The sequence below is a fragment of the Oncorhynchus masou genome, chromosome 27 (assembly GCF_036934945.1).
Source record: "Oncorhynchus masou masou isolate Uvic2021 chromosome 27, UVic_Omas_1.1, whole genome shotgun sequence".
Lineage (NCBI taxonomy): Eukaryota > Metazoa > Chordata > Actinopteri > Salmoniformes > Salmonidae > Oncorhynchus > Oncorhynchus masou.
In genome coordinates this window covers 62,068,018-62,089,324 of record NC_088238.1, presented here as the reverse complement: position 1 = coordinate 62,089,324, position 21,307 = coordinate 62,068,018, and the positions used below count along the sequence as shown (strand labels likewise).

At 45.2% G+C, this 21,307-nt stretch overlaps 1 long non-coding RNA gene across 1 annotated transcript; it reads left to right on the top strand.

Annotated features, from left to right (window-relative positions):
- The first annotated feature begins 2,072 nt into the window (after positions 1-2,072).
- Positions 2,073-20,500, top strand: LOC135516494 (uncharacterized). The gene is made up of 3 exons (XR_010451938.1): positions 2,073-2,245; positions 4,926-5,083; positions 20,161-20,500. It is a non-coding gene; the product is annotated as an uncharacterized LOC135516494 (long non-coding RNA).
- Positions 20,501-21,307: the final 807 nt, after the last annotated feature.

Genomic DNA, 21,307 nt, shown 5'->3' with positions numbered 1-21,307 from the left:
AACACTAAAGAATATCCCCCCAACACTAAAGAATATCCCCCCAACACTAAAGAATATCCCCCCAACACTAAAGAATATCCCCCCCCCACACTAAAGAATATCCCCCCCCAACACTAAAGAATATCCCCCCCCAACACTAAAGAATATCCCCCCACAACACTAAAGAATATCCCCCCCCCAACACTAAATAATATCCCCACTAACAACACTAAAGAATATCCCCCCAACACTAAAGAATATCCCCCCCAAACACTAAAGAATATCCCCCCAAACACTAAAGAATATCCCCCCAACACTGAAGAATATCCCCACTAACAACACTAAAGAATATCCCCCCAACACTAAAGAATATCCCCCCAACACTAAAGAATATCCCCCCCAACACTAAAGAATATCCCCCCAACACTGAAGAATATCCCCACTAACAACACTAAAGAATATCCCCCCAACACTAAAGAATATCCCCCCCAACACTAAAGAATATCCCCCCAACACTAAAGAATATCCCCCCAACACTAAAGAATATCCCCCCCAACACTAAAGAATATCCCCCCAACACTAAAGAATATCCCCCCAACACTAAAGAATATCCCCCCAACACTAAAGAATATCCCCCACAACACTAAAGAATATCCCCCCAACACTAAAGAATATCCCCCCAACACTAAAGAATATCCCCCCCCAACACTAAAGAATATCCCCCCAACACTAAATAATATCCCCACTAACAACACTAAAGAATATCCCCCCAACACTAAAGAATATCCCCCCCCCCAACACTAAAGAATATCCCCCCAACACTAAAGAATATCCCCCCAACACTAAAGAATATCCCCCCCAACACTAAAGAATATCCCCCCAACACTAAAGAATATCCCCCAACACTAAAGAATATCCCCCCACAACACTAAAGAATATCCCCCCAACACTAAAGAATATCCCCCTAACACTAAAGAATATCCCCACTAACAACACTAAAGAATATCCCGCCCAACACTAAAGAATATCCCCACTAACAACACTAAAGAATATCCCGCCCAACACTAAAGAATATCCCCCCCCAACACTAAAGAATATCCCCCAACACTAAAGAATATCCCCCCACAACACTAAAGAATATCCCCCCAACACTAAAGAATATCCCCCAACACTAAAGAATATCCCCCCAACACTGAAGAATATCCCCACTAACAACACTAAAGAATATCCCCCCAACACTAAAGAATATCCCCCCAACACTAAAGAATATCCCCACTAACAACACTAAAGAATATCCCCCCAACACTAAAGAATATCCCCACCAACACTAAATAATATCCCCACTAACACTAAAGAATATCCCCCCCCAACACTAAAGAATATCCCCCCAACACTAAATAATATCCCCACTAACAACACTAAAGAATATCCCCCAACACTAAAGAATATCCCCGCCAACACTAAAGAATATCCCCCCAACACTAAAGAATATCCCCCCAACACTAAAGAATATCCCCACCAACACTAAATAATATCCCCCCCCAACACTAAAGAATATCCCCCCCCCCCCAACACTAAAGAATATCCCCCCAACACTAAAGAATATCCCCCCAACACTAAAGAATATCCCCCCCAACACTAAAGAATATCCCCCTAACACTAAAGAATATCCCCCCAACACTAAAGAATATCCCCCTGTTAACACTAAAGAATATCCCCCCAACACTAAAGAATATCCCCCCAACACTAAAGAATATCACCCCCCTCTAACAAAAGAATATCCCCCCCCAACACTAAAGAATATCCCCCCCCAACACTAAAGAATATCCCCCCAACACTAAAGAATATCCCCCCAACACTAAAGAATATCCCCCCCAACACTGAAGAATATCCCCCCCCAACACTAAAGAATATCCCCCCCCAACACTAAAGAATATCCCCCCAACACTAAAGAATATCCCCCCAACAAAGAAGAATATCCCCCCCAACACTAAAGAATATCCCCACTAACAACACTAAAGAATATCCCCACTAACAACACTAAAGAATATCCCCCCCCAACAACACTAACGAATATCCCCACTAACAACACTAACGAATATCGCTCTCTTTCTCTCTCTAGACAAAGAAGAAGGGAGCACCAGGGACCTCCGCTCTGTTAAGACTGAAGAATATCCCCCAACACACAGCCCATGATGAGGTGGTGAAGGCCGTGGAACCCTTCGGAAAGATCAACAACGTCATTCAGCTCAAGCCCATACAGCAGGTACTGTATCTTACCAGATATTATGTCCGGAGTACCCCGAACCCCAATCGTTCCTATAGTTCAAGGCCACAAACCAGGTATTCACAAACACCGGTCTTTCCCTTCGTTGATGTTCGCCGTCATGCCGAAAGACACAACTAATCAACCACAAATACATCTCTTCTGTCCTCCTCCGCTTCTCTTCATATTGGTTTTGGTGTATTTAAAAAATAAATAACGAATGGTCGAATAAACTAACACTCTTTCTCCTCCCCCCCCTCTCTCGTTCTCCTCCCTCCCCCCTCGTTCTCCTCCCGCCATCCCCCCTCTCTTTCTCCTCCCTCCCCCTCTCTCTCGTTCTCCTCCCGCCACCACCCCCTCTGTCTCTCGTTCTCCTCCCGCCATCCCCCTCTGTCTCTCGTTCTCCTCCCGCCATCCCACTCTCTCTCTCTCTCGTTCTCCTCCCGCCATCCCCCTCTCTCTCTCTCTCGTTCTCCTCCCCGCCATCCCCCTCTCTCTCTCTCGTTCTCCTCCCGCCATCCCCCTCTGTCTCTCGTTCTCCTCCCGCCATCCCCCTCTCTCTCTCGTTCTCCTCCCGCCATCCCCCTCTCTCTCTCTCTCTCGTTCTCCTCCCGCCATCCCCCTCTCTCTCTCTCGTTCTCCTCCCGCCATCCCCCTCTCTCTCTCTCTCGTTCTCCTCCCGCCATCCCCCTCTCTCTCTCTCGTTCTCCTCCCGCCATCCCCCCTCTCTCTCTCGTTCTCCTCCCGCCATCCCCCTCTCTCTCTCTCTTCTCCTCCCGCCATCCCCCTCTCTCTCTCTCGTTCTCCTCCCGCCACCACCCCCTCTCTCTCGTTCTCCTCCCGCCATCCCCCTCTGTCTCTCGTTCTCCTCCCGCCATCCCCCTCTCTCTCTCTCTCGTTCTCCTCCCGCCATCCCCCTCTCTCTCTCTCGTTCTCCTCCCGCCATCCCCTCTCTCTCTCTCTCGTTCTCCTCCCGCCATCCCCCTCTCTCTCTCTCGTTCTCCTCCTCCCGCCATCCCCCTCCTCTCTCTCTCGTTCTCCTCCCGCCATCCCCCTTCTCTCTCTCCCTCCATCGGTCTCCTCCCTCCATCCCCCTCTCTCTGCTCTCTCCATCCCCCTTCTTCTCCTCCCGCCATCCCCCTCTCTCTCTCTCTCTCGGTCTCCTCCCGCCATCCCCCTCTCTCTGCTCCTCCATCCCCCTCTCCTGCCCCTCCCCCCCTCTCTCTCGTTCTCCTCCCGCCATCCCCCTCTCTCTCTCCCTCCATCCCCCTTCTCCTCCCGCCATCCCCCTCTCTCTCCTCTCCCCCGGTCTCCTCCCGCCATCCCCCTCTCTCTCTCCCTCGTTCTCCTCCCGCCATCCCCCTCTCTCTCTCCCTCTCGGTCTCCTCCCTCCATCCCCCTCTCTCTCTCTCTCTCCCTCCATCCCGCCATCCCCTCTCTCTCTCCTCCCTTCTCTCTCCCGTTCTCCTCCCGCCATCTCCTCCCTCCATCCCCTTCTCTCTCCCGCCATCCCCCTCTCTCTCTCGTTCTCCTCCCGCCATCTCTCATCTCTCCATCCCCCCTCTCATCTTTCCCCTCCTCCCCCTCCATCCCCCTCTCTCTGCTCCCTCCATCCCCCTCTCTCTCTCTCCCTCCATCCCCCTCCGTCCCCCTCCTCCCCCTCTCTCTCTCCCTCCGTCCCCCACTCTCTCTCCTCCCTCCGTCCCCCTCTCTCCTCCCTCCGTCCCCCTCTCTCTCCTCCCTCCGTCCCCCCCTCTCTCTCCTCCCTCCGTCCCCCTTCTCTCTCCTCCCTCCATCCCCCTTCTCTCTGCTCCCTCCATCCCCCTCTCTCTGCTCCCTCCATCCCCCTTCTCTCTGCTCCCTCCATCCCCCTTCTCTCTCCTCCCTCCATCCCCCTTCTCTCCCCCCATCTCTCTCTCTCCTCCCTCCATCCCCCTTCTCTCTCCTCCCTCCATCCCCCTCTCTCTCTCCTCCCCCCATCCCTCTCTCTCTCCCCCCCCCCCTCTCTCTCCTCCCTCCGTCCCCCCTCTCTCCTCCCTCCGTCCCCCCTCTCTCCTCCCTCCGTCCCCCTCTCTCTCCTCCCTCCGTCCCCCCTCTCTCCTCCCTCCATCCCTCTCTCTCCTCCCCCATCCCCCTTCTCTCTCCTCCCTCCATCCCCCTCTCTCTCCTCCCTCCATCCCCCTCTCTCTCCTCCCTCCATCCCCCTTCTCTCTCCTCCCTCCATCCCCCTTCTCTCTCCTCCCTCCATCCCCCTTCTCTCTCCTCCCTCCATCTCCCTCTCTCTGCTCCCTCCATCTCCCCCTCTCTCCTCCCTCCATCCCCCTCTTTCTCCTCCCTCCGTCCCCCTTCTCTCTCCTCCCTCCGTCCCCCCTTCTCTCCTCCCTCCGTCCCCCCTAGCTGTCTCCTCCCTCCATCCCCCCTCTCTGCTCCCTCCATCCCCCTCTCTCTCTCCTCCCTCCATCCCCCTTCTCTAGTCCCTCCATCCCCCTGATATCCTCCCTCCATCCCCCATTTCTCTCTCCTCCCTCCATCCCCCTGTCTCTTTCCTTTGTGACAAATCCCCCTTCTCTCATCCTCCCATCCGTCCCCCCTAGTCTCCTCCCTCCTACATTAATCTAGTATAGAGTCATTGTCCCTCCATCCCCCTTCTCTCTGCTCCCTCCATCCCCCTTCTCTCTAGGCATCCGTGTTGTTTGAGAGGGAGGAGGATGCTAAGAAGCTGGCTAGCTGTAAGAACCTGACCATCAAAGGCCAGACCATCACCGTACTAACGGAGAAAGATGCTCTGCTGGACGACTCCAAGGAACTGAACCAAACCAACAAGTCTACCGATGAAAAGTAAGAGAAATCAGCAACTCGTTTCTTTATTCGATTAGTTAACTCTATACACATTATGATATTAGTTAGTTACACAATGTAGAAATCCATCCACCATTTCCTGGTTGCTAAAGCTCGAAATAGTTTGTCTAATTTCAGTTTGTGACAAAATAGTCTAGTATAGTATAGAGTCATTGTACCATCTACATTAATCTATTATAGTGTAGAGAGTCATTGTACCATCTACATTAATCTAGTATAGAGTCATTGTACCATCTACATTAATCTAGTATAGTATAGAGTCATTATTGTACCATCTACAATAATCTATTATAGTGTAGTCATTGTACCATCTACATTAATCTAGTATAGTATAGAGTCATTGTACCATCTACATTAATCTAGTATAGTATAGAGTCATTGTACCATCTACATTAATCTAGTATAGTATAGAGTCATTGTACCATCTACATTAATCTAGTATAGTAGTCATTGTACCATCTACATTAATCTAGTATAGTGTAGTCATTGTACCATCTACATTAATCTAGTATAGTATAGAGTCATTGTACCATCTACATTAATCTAGTATAGTATAGAGTCATTGTACCATCTACATTAATCTAGTATAGTATAGAGTCATTGTACCATCTACATTAATCTAGTATAGTATAGAGTCATTGTACCATCTACATTAATCTAGTATAGTGTAGAGAGTCATTGTACCATCTACATTAATCTAGTATAGTGTAGAGAGTCATTGTACCATCTACATTAATCTATTATAGTATAGAGTCATTGTACCATCTACATTAATCTAGTATAGTATAGAGAGTCTTTGTACCATCTACATTAATCTACTATAGTATAGAGAGTCTTTGTACCATCTACAATAATCTAGTATAGTATAGAGTCATTATTGTACCATCTACATTAATCTAGTATAGTGTAGAGAGTCATTGTACCATCTACATTAATCTAGTATAGTGTAGAGAGTCTTTGTACCGTCTACATTAATCTAGTATAGTGTAGAGAGTCTTTGTACCGTCTACATTAATCTAGTATAGTATAGAGTCATTAATCTAGTATAGTCTTTGTATGTACCATCTACAATAATCTAGTATAGTATAGAGTCATTGTACCGTCTACATTAATCTAGTATAGTGTAGAGAGTCTTTGTACCGTCTACATTAATCTAGTATAGTATAGAGTCATTGTACCGTCTACATTAATCTAGTATAGAGAGTCTTTGTACCGTCTACATTAATCTAGTATAGTATAGAGTCATTGTACCATCTACATTAATCTAGTATAGTATAGAGTCTTTGTACCATCTACATTAATCTAGTATAGTGTAGAGAGTCTTTGTACCATCTACATTTCTGAGAAGTATATTTTCCATGAACAGAAATATTATTTTCAGCTGTTTGAAACTGGTGTCGAAACTAGAAACATTTCGATTGATGTACAAAACTGAAAGTAAAAGATGCAAAAAACAACATTTAAGAACAGGAAGCATAGAAGTCTAGTATCTATATTTCTGAGAAGTATATTTTCCATGAACAGAAATATTGTATGTTTTTTGTTTTCTGTTTTTGAGCAAAAGTAAAAGACGCAGAAACAAAATGTCGGAACGGGAAGCATAGAAATAGATCACATAGAACAGATCTACCTTTTCTTAGACTTTGAAATGACACATTGCCACTTTAACTATATATACAGTATGCTATAATTAGTTAACTCTAGTATATACAGTAGGATATAGTTAGCTGTAGAATACAGTGATATAATTAGTTAACTAGTATACTTTATGTGTCAAAGAACGGCAACGATGCTGGGTTTTTCACGCGTGTATCCAAGAATGGTTCACCGTCCAAGGAACATTCAACCAACTTGGCGTGCCGGCATCCCTGTGGAACGCTTTTGGGAGGGGGGTTGCAACTGAATTAGGAAGGTGTTCCTAATGTTGGGTTTACTCAGTGTGTGTGTGTATATATATATATAGATATATATATATAGATAGATATAGATATAGATGATATAGATATAGATGATATAGATAGATATAGATAGATATAGATGATTTAGATAGATATAGATGATTTAGGTAGATATATATGATATAGATATAGGTAGATATATATGATATAGATATAGGTAGATATATATGATATAGATATAGGTAGATATATATGATATAGATATATATATGATATAGATATATATAGATATATATGATAGATATATATGATATAATTAGTTAAAGGGAAATCTGGGCTTGTTTTCATCGTGTCCCGGGGCATTTCTAGGACTGTGAGGTGTGTTTCATACATAATTGCCCAGGAGAACTTAATTCGGAAGGTGTTCCTAATGTTTGGTTGACTCAGTATATATATATACATACAGGCGGGTCTGGGCTTCGGACGCTGAATGATACACCCGATGACTGCTTCCGGTGTATTGATGGGGAGATAAATGTAGTCCTTCTTTTGTGGCTCTTTTCGCGAAGGCTTTATGTGATACGGATCGTACCGTACTTTTTCTTTTTTTGGTGGTCGTCCTTGTTCGATAGGAACATCGCCGAAAGCCGTCCAAAGGCTCTATCAGCGGATTCATTACTAAAATATACAAGCATACAAAACATTTTCCAGTCTCTGAAAGACTACATCTTTGTGCTCTGGCTCCTGTCCCTCCCCCAAGGGGGGGCAAAAAAAAAAAAGAGGAAGTGGACACTAATAATATTATCCTTTTGGGCAAAACCGAAAGAAATGACCAGTCATGTCTTCAAACGATTCTCTCAACAACACGAATTCGACCATTGGAGCATTTTATTACGGTCTATAAGCTACATGGTGCCTTTCGACTGGAATATAGCAAAGAGGATTCGAAACAAAGAGTTGGATTTAGCTAACGTTAAAAGCACAGCTACAGCCGATGGCACCAAGAAGGCAGAGGACAAATACGGTGCCAAGATAAGTAAGTTATTTTTCCTGCGAGCCACCTAGCTAGCTTGCTAGCTATGTTTTAGTTTATCTACTCAAATACATATTGTGTATTGTTTACTAACATGGGGGCGGGGGAAATGTAATTTATGTTTCTGTTTGCTAACTTAGCTAGGTAGGTTGGCTAGCTGGCTAGGTAGCAAACTTAGCTAAATAACTACCGGTAGCCATATCTATGACTAAAAAGAGAAAATGTTTTACAATCAGAGCTATTTTGAATCTCGAATTGTAAAACCTCTTCTCTTTTTAGTCGTAGATAAAGCTACAACATTACAACCAGCCAACTAAAGCGATATAAGCAGATGACTGGAGTTGGGTAGCTAGTTCGCCTGGTGCCTGCTAACATGTTATGCGCTTAACCTCGCGTTTTGTAACTTGTTAGCAAATGTGTAACATCGGCAACTTAATTTTACTAGCTAGCTATGTAACATAATTGTTTATGATTATGACCGGGGATGCATTTCAATTGCACAAAATGATAGGATTCAAAACAGATGTAAATAACAGTATTGTATATCAAGCTAGCTAGCTAGCTAAGTTTCACTAGCAAACAGTGAGGAGAAACAATAACACTATTTATTGTTGTAAATATCTTAAACTAAAGCTGTTTTTTTTTACTATAATTTGTTTTTTTGTTGCCTAACTATTCCTGTTAGGTAGACATGGCTGTAAGTAGATGCTAACTACCTACCTAGGTACATTTTCCATGGTCTGGTCACTATGCAAAAGATGAAGTTTGTGCTTTATTTTGTATTTGGCAAGATATTGTACATGTAATCTGTGCCTGCGCAAGCATGTTCAAAGTGGTCAACCCTAATATTGATGTTATGCATGGTTAAAACTGTCGTTCAAACTACAATAGTGTGTGTATATACATACATACATACATACATATATACATATATACATACATACATATATACATATATACATACATACATACATACATACATACATACATACATACATACATATTTTTTTTGTCTTACAGACAATATCGTGATGCCGGGGCTTCCTCCTGAAGTGGATTCTAGAACCAGAATTCCTGCGTTACGTTGTAGCAGTACTGTATTCCGTGAACTGTAAACCCTCCTAGTGGGATTAAACATGATGCTGGATTTCAAGCCGATGACTCTTGAGGAGCCGAATGGCAGCTTGATCATGACATCACTCCCCCCCCCCCCTCCCCTTACAGCTTTACAGTGTATCCCCTGACCTTTTACTAAACTGATCGTACTGTGTTGTCTTCCTGTGTGTTTCTTTGGAAAAGGACTTTTTTCACCATGACCACCGGTTTTCTTAATTACAGATTGTTACATTAGATAATGTGATTTTTAACCAAAGATCGTTGTAGCACAGAGAATTTTTCACCAACCTCTGTGACGCCATCCTCGACTCAAGGAAACAGGAGTCTCAAGTGTCCCGTGTTCAGTTGCAAGGTGGTCAGTTTTTAATTTAGAAAATGCTCTTCCATTTATTAAAATGTGTGAGTGTGTGTGCGTGCGCGTTGCCATCTTGTCTATTTTTGTCTTCTGTCACCGATGAAGACCTGGTCTCTGGCATCATGACATGCAGCACTTTGAAGTGGACACCCACCTGTCTTCCCTCAATGGAGATATAAGACTTGAAATAGACGAGATGTGTGTGTGTGAAATATCTTTGGGTTAAATCACATTGTTGCACCAGAGAAATCTGTAGCTATAGTTTTCTGCACTTGTCTCTCTACACCTGAGTGTGTGCCCTCGGACACACACTGAACTGTACGAGACCGGGCATAAATGTTGTTTTTTGTTTTACCATAGAACATTCTTGTCGAATGTCCCAGTTCTCTTTGAGTCAGAATGAAATAGTGCACAATCCCCTGTATTTTAGATTGGGACAAATAAACCTTGGAATATGTGAATGTCTAGCATCTGTTTTGATGCTATAGAGCCCTATTTAGTTTATGTAAATATATTCTGTGAATCCAAGGCGTCTACATGTTTAAGATTGATAGAAATTATTTATTTTATGGTGGTTCTACATTGGGGGCTCTCCAACCCTGTTCCTGAAGAGCTACTGTCGGGATTTCACTACAACCTTAATCTAGCGCACCTGATTCTAATACTAAGAACAGGGTTGTAGAGCCCTAGTCTACATGAAGAACAGGGTTGGAGAGCCCTAGTCTATGTGAAGAACAGGGTTGGAGAGCCCTAGTCTACGTGAAGAACAGGGTTGGAGAGCCCTAGTCTACGTGAAGAACATGGTTGGAGAGCCCTAGTCTACGTGAAGAACAGGGTTGAGAGCCCTAACGTGGAGAACAGGGTTGGAGAGCCCTAGTCTACATGAAGAACAGGGTTGGAGAGCCCTAGTCTATGTGAAGAACAGGGTTGGAGAGCCCTAGTCTACGTGAAGAACAGGGTTGGAGAGCCCTAGTCTACGTGAAGAACAGGGTTGGAGAGCCCTAGTCTATGTGAAGAACAGGGTTGGAGAGCCCTAGTCTACGTGAAGAACAGGGTTGGAGAGCCCTAGTCTACGTGAAGAACAGGGTTGGAGAGCCCTAGTGTACGTGAAGAACAGGGTTGGAGAGCCCTAGTCTACGTGAAGAACAGGGTTGGAGAGCCCTAGTCTACGTGAAGAACAGGGTTGGAGAGCCCTAGTCTACGTGAAGAACAGGGTTGGAGAGCCCTCTACATGGAGAACAGGGTTGGAGAGCCCTAGTCTACGTGAAGAACAGGGTTGGAGAGCCCTAGTCTACGTGGAGAACAGGGTTGGAGAGCCCTAGTCTACGTGGAGAACAGGGTTGTAGAGCCCTAGTCGTGAAGAACAGGGTTGTAGAGCCCTAGTCTACGTGAAGAATAGGGTTGTAGAGCCCTAGTGTGAAGAACAGGGTTGTAGAGCCCTAGTCTACGTGAAGAATGGGTTGTAGAGCCCTAGTCTACGTGAAGAACAGGGTTGGAGAGCCCTCTACATAGAGAACAGGGTTGGAGAGCCCTAGTCTACGTGAAGAACAGGGTTGGAGAGCCCTAGTCTACGTGAAGAACAGGGTTGGAGAGCCCTAGTCTACGTGAAGAACAGGGTTGGAGAGCCCTAGTCTACGTGAAGAACAGGGTTGGAGAGCCCTAGTGTACGTGAAGAACAGGGTTGGAGAGCCCTAGTCTACGTGAAGAACAGGGTTGGAGAGCCCTAGTGTACGTGAAGAACAGGGTTGGAGAGCCCTAGTCTACGTGAAGAACAGGGTTGGAGAGCCCTAGTCTACGTGGAGAACAGGGTTGTAGAGCCGTCTACGTGGAGAACAGGGTTGGAGAGCCCTCTACATAGAGAACAGGGTTGGAGAGCCCTAGTCTACGTGAAGAACAGGGTTGGAGAGCCCTAGTCTACGTGGAGAACAGGGTTGGAGAGCCCTAGTCTACGTGGAGAACAGGGTTGTAGAGCCCTAGTCTACGTGAAGAACAGGGTTGGAGAGCCCTAGTCTACGTGAAGAACAGGGTTGGAGAGCCCTAGTCTACGTGAAGAACAGGGTTGGAGAGCCCTAGTCTACGTGAAGAACAGGGTTGGAGAGCCCTAGTCTATGTGGAGAACAGGGTTGGAGAGCCCTAGTCTACGTGGAGAACAGGGTTGGAGAGCCCTAGTCTACGTGAAGAACAGGGTTGGAGAGCCCTAGTCTATGTGAAGAACAGGGTTGGAGAGCCCTAGTCTATGTGAAGAACAGGGTTGGAGAGCCCTAGTCTACGTGAAGAACAGGGTTGGAGAGCCCTAGTCTACGTGAAGAACAGGGTTGGAGAGCCCTAGTCTATGTGAAGAACAGGGTTGGAGAGCCCTAGTCTACGTGGAGAACAGGGTTGGAGAGCCCTAGTCTACGTGGAGAACAGGGTTGGAGAGCCGTCTACGTGGAGAACAGGGTTGGAGAGCCGTCTACGTGGAGAACAGGGTTGGAGAGCCCTAGTCTACGTGAAGAACAGGGTTGGAGAGCCCTAGTCTACGTGAAGAACAGGGTTGGAGAGCCCTAGTCTACGTGAAGAACAGGGTTGGAGAGCCCTAGTCTACGTGAAGAACAGGGTTGGAGAGCCCTAGTCTACGTGAAGAACAGGGTTGGAGAGCCTAGTCTACGTGAAGAACAGGGTTGGAGAGCCCTAGTCTACGTGGAGAACAGGGTTGGAGAGCCCTAGTCTACGTGAAGAACAGGGTTGGAGAGCCCTAGTCTACGTGAAGAACAGGGTTGGAGAGCCCTAGTCTACGTGAAGAACAGGGTTGGAGAGCCCTAGTCTACGTGGAGAACAGGGTTGGAGAGCCCTAGTCTACGTGAAGAACAGGGTTGGAGAGCCCTAGTCTACGTGGAGAACAGGGTTGGAGAGCCCTAGTGTACGTGAAGAACAGGGTTGGAGAGCCCTAGTCTACGTGGAGAACAGGGTTGGAGAGCCCTAGTCTACGTGGAGAACAGGGTTGGAGAGCCCTAGTCTACGTGGAGAACAGGGTTGGAGAGCCCTAGTGTACGTGGGCCATGCTGAGCCACTGGCTGCTTTTACACAGGCAGCCTATTTCTGATCTTAATCACATCAGCTCTTTTCAGAAGTGATCTGATTGGTCAAAAGAACAATTAGTAGTGCTGTCTGGAACCCCTCCCCCCCAGCCCATAGTGCTGTCTGGAACCCCACCCCCCCAGCCCGTAGTGCTGTCTGGAACTCCCCCCAGCCCGTAGTGCTGTCTGGAACTCCTCCCCCCCAGCCCGTAGTGCTGTCTGGAACTCCTCCCCCCCCAGCCCGTAGTGCTGCCTGGAACTCCTCCCCCCCAGCCCGTAGTGCTGTCTGGAACTCCTCCCCCCCAGCCCGTAGTGCTGTCTGGAACTCCTCCCCCCCCCAGCCCATAGTGCTGTCTGGAACTCCTCCCCCCAGCCCGTAGTGCTGTCTGGAACTCCTCCCCCCAGCCCGTAGTGCTGTCTGGAACTCCTCCCCCCAGCCCGTAGTGCTGTCTGGAACTCCTCCCCCCCAGCCCGTAGTGCTGTCTGGAACTCCTCCCCCCAGCCCGTAGTGCTGTCTGGAACTCCTCCCACCCAGCCCGTAGTGCTGTCTGGAACTCCTCCCCCCCCCAGCCCGTAGTGCTGTCTGGAACCCCTCCCCCCCAGCCCGTAGTGCTGTCTGGAACTCCTCCTCCCCCCAGCCCATAGTGCTGTCTGGAACTCCTCCCCCCAGCCCATAGTGCTGTCTGGAACCCTCCCCCCAGCCCGTAGTGCTGTCTGGAACCCCTCCCCCCAGCCCGTAGTGCTGTCTGGAACCCCACCCCGTTGTGCTGTCTGGAACCCCACCCTGCCAGCCCGTAGTGCTGTCTGGAACTCCTCCCCCCCAGCCCATAGTGCTGTCTGGAACCCCTCCCCATAGACTTTTGACAGATCATTCTTGATCTATATTGTTTTTATATATATATATATATGCTTCCTCCTAAACCACCTGTAACCTCATAACACCAAACCGTACAAACACGACCCGATTCACGTTTAGGCCACGCTCACTGGAAATTGAGCTATCTTGGTTGTCAACTTACCTTCACGTGCAGAGCTAAGGGGGTTGGAAACACATGTTGATGGAATTAGATTCTGTACCACCTACAACAAAATATACTATAAAATATACAATTTACCCACCTCACTAATTTACATTGGTTTCTATTAGACTGGCTAGCTAAGCATACCTAACATGGACACTTTCAATATTGTCTGCTTGCTGCTAGCAAACTAGCGTCACCATATTGGAAGTATGATTGCTATCCAGCTAAAATCCAACTCACCAACCATGGACGATTTCTGCACATTCATCATCATTGCTAATGTTACAAAATACAGTGAGTTAGTTAGCTATATCCACAATGTTTTTTTGTATTTTTTTTTTGTAATGGGAGTGTTTTTCCAGACAAGGGTGGAATACGATTGCGAGCAGATTTGAGCTACACTTATTTGCTAACATTAGCTAGCTTACATTAGTTAAAAGTCCATCAGAGATAGAAAGAACAAATATTTACCCTGCTAAAGTTAGTCAATGCTAGACTGGTAACTATCATGTGATGAAACATGTTGGTTTGACAGTGTGTATACCAAAAAGATAGCTATAGGATTTAGCTGATGGCTTTGACATTTCAATGCAGGACTGTATAACATTAGCTTGCTTACTTAGGGAGTGAAAGTTTGTCGTGCTCTCTTCACGACTGTCTTGGTGTGCTTGGACCATGTTAATTTGTTGATGATGTAGACACCAAGGAACTTGAAACTATCGACCCGCTCTACTACAGCCCGGTCCTCCTTTTCCTGTAGTCTACAATCATCTCCTTTGTCTTGATCACATTGAGCGAGAGGTTGCTGTCCTGGCACCACACGGCCAGGTCTCTCCCTATTGGCTGCCTCGTCGTTGTCGGTGATCAGGCCTTCCACTGTTGTCATCGGAAACGTAATGATTGTTGGAGTCGTGCCTGGCCGTGCAGTAATGAGTGAACAGGGAGTACAGGAGGGGACTGAGCACACACCCCTGAGAGGCCCCTGTGTTGAGGATCAGCGTGGCAGATGTGTTGTTACCTACCCTCACCACCTGGGGGCGGCCCGTCAGGAAGTCCAGGATCCAGTTGCAGATAGGGGAGTTTTGTCCCAGGATCCTTAGCTTAGTGATGAGCATTGAGGGCACTATGGTGTTGAACACCTCTGTAGTCAATGAACAGCAATCTCACATAGGTGTTCCTTTTGTCCAGGTGGGAAAGGGCAGTGTGGAGTGCAATAGAGATGGCATCATCTGTGGATCTGTTTGAGCGGTATGCAAATTGGAGTGGGTCTAGGGTTTCTGGGATAATGGTGTTGATGTGAGCCATGACCAGCCTTTCAAAGCACTTCATGGCTACAGACGTGAGTGGTACGGGTCGGTAGTCATTTAGGCAGGTTACCTTAGTGTTCTTGGGCACATGAACTATGGTGGCCTGTTTGAAACATGCAGGTATTACAGACTCGGACAGGGAGAGGTTGAAAATGTCAGTGAAGACATTTGCCAGTTGGTCAGTGAATGCTCGGAGTACACGTCCTGGTAATAATATATAATCAATAATATACATACAATATAATTTACATATACAGTACCAGTCAAAAGTTTTAGAACACCTACTCATTCAAGGGTTTTTCTTTATTTTTACTATTTTCTACATTGTAGAATAATAGTGAAGACATCAAAACTATGAAATAACACATATGGAATCATGTAGTAACCAAAAAAGTATTAAACAAATCAAAATATATTTTAGATTCTTCAAATTATCCACCCTTTGCCCGTGATGATAGCTATGCACACTCTTGGACTTCTCTCAACCAGCTTCATGAGAAATGCTTGTCCAACAGTCTTGAAGGAGTGCCCACATATGCTGAGCACTTGTTGACTGTTTTCCCTTCATTCTGTGGTCCAACTCATCCTAAACCATCTCAATTGGGTTGAGGTCGGGTGATTTGTAGAGGCCAGGTCATCTGATGCAGCACTCCATCACTTTCCTTCTTGGTCAAATAGCCCTTACACAGCCTGGAATTGTGTTGGGTCATTGTCCTGTTGAAAAACAAATGATAGTCCCACTAAGGACAAACCAGATGGGATGGCGTATCACTGCCTAATGCTGTGGTAGCCATGCTGGTTAAGTTTGTCTTGAATTCTAAATGAATCACTGACAATGTCACCAGCAAAGCACCCCCACACATCACACCTCCTCCTCCATGCTTCACGGTGGGAACCACATATGCAGAGGTCATCCTACTCTGCATCTCACAAAGACACGGCGCTTGGAACCAAAAATCTCAAATTTGGACTCCTCAGACCAAAGGACAGATTTCCACCGGTCGAATGTCCATTACTCGTGTTTCTTGGCCCAACCAAGTCTCTTCTTATTGGCGTCTTTTAGTAGTGGTTTCTTTGCAGCAATTCGACCATGAAGGCCTGGTTCATGCAGTCTCCTCTGAACAGTTGATGTTGAGATGTGTCTGTTGAACTGGGCTGCTATCTGAGGCTGTTAACTCTAATGAACGTATCCTCTGCAGCAGAGGCTTCCTTTCTTGTGGCGGTCCTCATGAGAGACAGCTTCATCTACGCTTGGTATTTGCGACTGCACTTGAAAGAAACGTTCAAAGTTTTTTGAAATTTTCCACGTTGACTAACCATCATGTCTTAAATCAAAGTAGTTTCCCTTTGCTTATTTGAGCTGTTCTCGCAATGTTCCGGATTGACTGACCTTCATGTCTTAAAGTAATTATGGACTGTCGTTTCCCTTTGCTTATTTGAACTGTTCTTGCCATAATGCGGACTTTGTCTTTTACCAAATACGGGCTGTCTTTGGTATACCACCCCACACCTTGTCACAACACAACTGATCGGCTCAAACGCATTTAGAAGGAAAGAAAAGGAAATGAACACAAATGAACTTTTAACAAGGCACACCTGCTAATTGAAATGCATTCCAGGTGATATAAATAATATCGCTGGTTGTCATCAAAGCAAAGGGTCTCAAATATACAGTATTTTATATTTAACACTTTTTTTGGTTACTACATAATTCAATGTGTGATAATAATAATACATAATACAATTTAATAGTTGTTTCATAGTTTTGATGTCTTCACTATTATTCTACAAGGTGTCCAAACTTTTGACTGGTACTTTATACTGAACAAAAAATATAACCTCAACATGTAAAGTGTTGGTCCCATTTTTCATTGGCTGAAAGAAAAGATCCCAGAAATGTTCTTTACGCACAAAAAATACTTGTTCTCACAAATGTGAAGAATTTAGTCCTGTTATTTTCCATCATAATTTGCAAATAAATTCATAAAAAATCATACAATGTGATTTTCTGGATTTTTTTCTTCTCATTTTGTCTGTCATAGGTTCATTTCAACTATGATGAAAAAAACAGGCCTCTCTTATCTTTTTAAGTGGGAGAACTTGCACAATTGGTGGCTGACTAAATACTTTTTTGTGTGTGTGTGTGTGTGTATATATATGTGTGTATATATATATATATATATATATATATATATATATATATATATTTTAATTGTACACATTTTTTATAAATGTATATCTCCAATAAGCTGAGAACCGCCATTTATCTCCAATCCAATGGAATGTGACGGTAACAACAGTGAGCCTGAGACATAAGTCGCTAGTGGTCATTGATTGGTCATCAGTGAGCCTGAGACGTAAGTCGCTAGTGGTCAGTGATTGGTCAGCAGTGAGCCTAAGACGTAAGTCGCTAGTGGTCAGTGATTGGTCATCAGTGAGCCTGAGAACTGCCATATTCATTTTCAGGATTTTGTGTTGCGCAGGAAGTGACTTGTTTTCCATCATTGAGGAGGCGGTGTGATAGCTAGCTAGCTGAGCCCATGGCGAAATGTGACCAATGGCTAGCGGAAATAGCTAGCTGAGTCCATGGCGAAACGTGACCAACGGCTAGCGGAAATAGCTAGCTGAGTCCATGGCGAAACGTGACCAATGGCTAGCGGAAATAGCTAGCTGAGTCCATGGCAAAACGTGACCAATAGCTTGCAGCCGCAAAAAGGCAAACGCCCCAGCAGCTACTACTCCATCTAAGGGGTGTCAAACTCATTCCGCGGAGGGCTTAATTAATTAATCAATCAGGTACTAGGATTTTTTTTACATTTTATTTCACCTTTATTTAACCAGGTAGGTCAGTTGAGAACAAGTTCTCATTTACAACTGCGACCTGGCCAAGATAAAGCAAAGTAGTTCGACATAAACAACAACACAGAGTTACACATGGAATAAACAAACATACAGTCAATAATACAGTAGAAAAATCTATATACAGTGTGTGCAAATGAGGTGAGATAAGAGAGGTAAGGCAATAAATAGGCCATGGTGGCAAAATAATTACCAAATAGCAATTAAACACGAATGGTAGATGTGCAGAAGATGAATGTGCATGTAGAGATACAGGGGTGCAAAGGTACAAGATAAATAAATACAGTATGGGGATGAGGTAGATGGGCTGTGTACAGGTGCAGTGGTCTGTGAGCTGCTCTGACAGCTGGTGCTTAAAGTTAGTGAGGGAGATAAGAGTCTCCATCTTCAGAGATTTCTGCAGTTCGTTCCAGTCATTTGGCAGCAGAGAACTGGAAGGAGAGGTGGCCAAAAGAAGAATTGTCTTTGGGGACCAGTGAGATATACCTGCTGGAGCGCGTGCTACAGGTGGGTGTTGTTTTCGTGACCAGTGAGCTGGGATAAGGCGGGGCTTTACCTAGCAGAGACTTGTAGATGACCTGGAGCCAGTGGGTTTGGCGATGAATATGAAGCGAGGGCCAGCCAACGAGTGCATACAGGTCACAGTGGTCGGTAGTATATGGGGCTTTGGTGACAAAACGGTTGGCACTGTGATAGACTGCATCCAATTTGCTAAGTAGAGTGTTGGAGGCTATTTTGTAAATGAGATCATCGAAGTCGAGGATCGGTAGGATGTTTTACAAGGGTATGTTTGGCAGCATGAGTGAAGGAGGCTTTGTTGCGAAATTTGAAGCCGATTCTATATTTAATTTTGGATTGGAGATGTTTAATGTGAGTCTGTAAGGAGAGTTTACAGTCTACCCAGACACCTAGAATATGTGGACAACTACAAATACCTAAGTCAGAACCGTCCAGAGTAGTGATGTTAGTCGGGGGTGCGGGCAGCAATCGGTTGAAGAGCATGCATTTAGTTTTACTAGCATTTAAAAGCAGTTGGAGACCACAGAAGGAGAGTTGTATTGCATTGAAGCTCATCTGGAGGTTAGTTAACACAGTGTCCAACAATGGGACAGAAGTATACAGAATGGTGTCGTCTGCGTAGAGGTGGATCAGAGACTCACCAGCAGCGAGACCGACATCATTGGCGTATACAGAGAAGAGAGTCGGTCCAAGAATTGAACCCTGTGGCACCCCCATAGAGTCTGCCAGAGGTTCGGACAACAGGCCCTCTGAGGATGGAGCGAAAACCCACTGACACTCGGTCCTCCGTGAGTTTGACACGTGATCCAAAGAATCGGAGACATTTGGAGAGTAGACAGGCAAAAAATGAAAGCAAGATGCGAGAACCTCGGATTTGCGTTTCACACAGTGGAGAGAACTAAGGGAGTTGAAGGGATTCCAAACCGACCCAGAATTTGATTATTTTTTATTTTATTTTTTTTCGACTGAAAAGGTAAGACATGGTGAGCTAGATAATATGTGAAATGTTGCTTTTTTTTTTAGTTGTAAAAAATGTATGGCAATATTTTGGATTTCTTGTTTTGAATTCTTTCGAACCAGCTGTCCAATAGTCTATATTAGCTAGCTGACATTAGCTAGTAGCTTGTTAGCTGACTGCAACATTGGTTTGTATAATTTTGAATATAAAATGTGGCTTCACTAGTTTTAGTCGTAATTTAAGTGTATAACGTTGCTTAACTTTGTGTCTGTGGTCTGAAACCAAAGCTGATATTGGTTAACTAGCTAGCAGCTTCATTTCACACAAGTGTACCGGCACAGATTAGCCATAAAGCCCAGTTCAGAGACATATGGCGGTTTGTTTGTTTCTAGTTTTATAATGTTTTGTTGTTGACAGAGTCAACATGTCTGGTGACGAGACTGGTCCAGTTTTAGCCATTCAAAGAACATTGGGCTAACATTGTGTTCAGCTAATCAGCTAGCTAGCTATATATTTGCTGTACATAGCTAGCCTGGCGTGCTGACATTTCTGACAAGTCAAAAACTGTACTCTGTTTCTGGTATTTCATGACACATGTTTTCCTACAAGTGGCAACTTTTTTTTTTTTTTTTTTTTAAATGTTAATCTCGTAGTTGTAAAGCAGGCACTGTGGAAACGAGCTCAATCTCACACATCTTGTGTTTTTGACCTGAATGCCTCATCTTTGTACAACACATTCTATATAGCTAGTTTAGAATGATCTCTGATCTAGGACAGGGATGGTCAACTCGTCATCGGGAGTTTCTTTGGGGACACTTGTCCCAGCTGTCATTTCGCCAATAATTATGGTCTTGTGTTTAGAATTGAATTGATTTAATCAGGTGTGATTTTTTTTTTGTTAATTTTATACTCACTAAATTATTTTTCTTTCAGCTGAAGGAGACTCCACACTAACCAAGTCTCGAAGGTGAAAGTGTCTACGCATTTGAAAACGTCAAAGGACTATACCAACATCCCAGGACTTCAGAGAGAAGTATTGTGAAGACTTGGATCTCAATTTGGGGGGGGGGGGGTCTACTAAGGAGAAGGATCATGTGATCAGATTACCAGGACTTCCTGAAGTGTCACAGGGTGCAGTAAGCTTTTTTTGAGCTGGGAATGTCCAGAGCTTTCCCGGTTGTCATATTTACCAGGAAGTGTGTGAACCTACAGATTTGTTGTTGACAGACGTTGGATGTTTGTGTGGGCAACAATAAACGTGTGTGAGAAACAATACTTGTGTATTTTATTTTATTTTTTAAATCTATTTATTGTACATTTGAAATGCTTTTAGAATGATTTTTACTAAACTGTTGTCTTTTCCTGGATGTCTATGGTATCATAAGGTTTACACTTCAAATGAGTAGACCTACAGGTCTCTAGATATCCAGAAAGGTGTGTGTGGGCTCCCTACAGGTCTCTAGATATCCAGAAAGGTGTGTGTCCCTACAGGCTCCCTACAGGTCTCTAGATATCCAGAAAGGTGTGTGGGCTCCCTACAGGTCTCTAGATATCCAGAAAGGTGTGTGGGCTCCCTACAGCTCTCTAGATATCCAGAAAGGTGTGTGGGCTCCCTACAGGTCTCTAGATATCCAGAAAGGTGTGTGGGCTCCCTACAGGTCTCTAGATATCCAGAAAGGTGTGTGTGTGGGCTCCCTACAGCTCTCTAGATATCCAGAAAGGTGTGTGGGCTCCCTACAGAAAGTCTCTAGATATCCAGAAAGGTGTGTGGTGATATCCAGGCTCCCTACAGCTCTCTAGATATCCAGAAAGGTGTGTGGGCTCCCTACAGCTCTCTAGATATCCAGAAAGGTGTGTGTGGGCTCCCTACAGGTCTCTAGATATCCAGAAAGGTGTGTGGGCTCCCTACAGGTCTCTAGATATCCAGAAAGGTGTGTGGGGCTCCCTACAGGTCTCTAGATATCCAGAAAGGTGTGTGGGCTCCCTACAGGTCTCTAGATATCCAGAAAGGTGTGTGGGCTCCCTACAGGTCTCTAGATATCCAGAAAGGTGTGTGTGGGCTCCCTACAGGTCTCTAGAT